Here is a 2,137-nt window from a genome sequence, read left to right on the forward strand (position 1 = left end):
TTGAGAAAATACCACCTCAAGGGCCTCTAATAAAAATAAAAACTCTTATTTGTAATTTGTACCTTGTTGTATGAATAGTTATCCTGTGGTGGCTACTGTACTGTGGAGACTTGCAAAGACTCTTGGAAAGAGATTCCTGGTGTCAATCATCTTGTAAGAGATTGGTCATTGGGTAGGAAATAGAAATCATGAGGTGAATTTTCCACTTCTCTTGGTCTGAATATAGACCAAGAATTTATCAAAAATATCAAGTACCTAGCACATGTCTCTCATTTAAATCTTTGCAGCCCTTGGAAGACAAAATTAATCTATCATGCATTCTTTCCCACTATGTTCAGAGATGGATTTTAAAAATCTCATTTTCTACAATGACTCAGATAACTATCATCTAATTTATTTAGACTTGGCATTTAAGAAAGCAATTAAGACATTCCTGGTCTAAATGATTAGAAAATGTATTCTAAATGGTTCATTGTAAGATGATATTTGTTAGGTGAAGCCTAGTTGGGAATAGGGAGAGAGAACTAGATTTCTTTTCTTTCTAGGGTTCCACATAGGTACAGAGACTTTAAGCTCAAGAAAACAAGTTATAACACACAATGTCATGTCTCTCAGATTTCTGACACTTTGTATTTATTGGCTTTTGGTTATGGCTTAGAGTTTTTTAAATGTTGCACTTTAACTCTGCCTATGCAATATCCATTTTCCACTACCCTTTTGCCTTGCAAACAAAACCCTGATTGTGCTCCATAAACCAACTTATTATTACACTGCCTTGTGCTTCAGGGGTTTTGGGGATTGAGTCCTGATTGGTCCACATAATTATGCAGCCCCATATTTGTTATCAGTAATTGATGCATGTATAAGCATGTGATGTGGTACTGGCCAATGAGACATGAGGGGAAGTTTGAGAGGGCTCTTAGAAAAGATTCCCTTCATCTTTATAAGGAACACATGAAAATGTAGTCGTCTTCTTCCTCTGAACATCATCATGCCTGAAAATGACTCCTGAAATTGCGGCATTCATCTGTGACCCTAAGTGGCACTAGCCTTAAGAGGATGATGGAAGAAAGAGATTGGAATTTGATGGCATCATTGAATTTCTGATCTTATAATACTGGGGATCTGCCTGCCTCTGGACTTAATCCCATAGTCCCACAGATTTGTCAATTTCTATAAAAAGTTTCTATTATTTGCTACTAAAGGCATCCTAACTAATACACTTTTTTGTTATAAAAAAAAATTCTCAGTCTTTCCCCCAGCTTCACTGTTTCACTATGGAGAATATATGAAAAAAAGTTTTTGGTTTGTGTTTGATCTGAGTTAAAATTAGAGTAGAACAGTTCCATGCCCTGCTGTCCTCATCCTCACTTTGCCAGGAGAGAGTGCCAACTTTGGAGAGTCTGAGTTTTATTTTAATTAAGAAAGACATTATTTCTACTCAGACCTTCAAATCGCACTAACGAGGTCATTCTCTGTCCATCCAGCACAATCAATCTACACAGAGCTATTCTGCTCAGTGACATTTAGGAGGGAAAAAAGGAGGTTTACTTACATGTCTGCTGACTCAGTGGGTCCTTATCCATGGAAGGAGAGGCCGCTTCTTTGAACAATGATTACCAGACTCCAAGAAATCACTTCTGTATTTGCTTTTCTATTTTAGAAGTTAGAACATGTTTAAGAGGCAAGATGTTTTTGATTTCAAACTTTCTTTTTTTGATGCTAATCACTTAATGACATTTTTCTCCTTCTGGGCTGAGGTTTTCCACATTTGGTCTCTGTCTTCTTTTGGCTTAATTAATTGGAGCCAGAATCCCTTTCCCATCTGCCCTGTATTAACCACTGATTTTCAGAGCAATCTCACAGAGGTGGAACAAAAACAAGAATGTGATTCTTGGATGATGATGACGCAGCAGCCAAGGAGCTGGAAACTTGGTGGCAGGAGATACAGCTGGGTAGAGACCACATCAGGAACATTCACAGAGTTCCAATGGACTACCCATACTTCTCTTACCCTATAAAACTCTGGTCTGTTATGGAAAATGAAGTAGCCACATCTGAACATGTTTACACATCTTAAAGTTAATCCTCTCATATACTATCATTCATATTGGCCCTTAAGTGCCTTCGATTCAGT

Source organism: Pteropus alecto, unplaced genomic scaffold, assembly GCF_000325575.1.
Source record: "Pteropus alecto unplaced genomic scaffold, ASM32557v1 scaffold12, whole genome shotgun sequence".
NCBI lineage: Eukaryota > Metazoa > Chordata > Mammalia > Chiroptera > Pteropodidae > Pteropus > Pteropus alecto.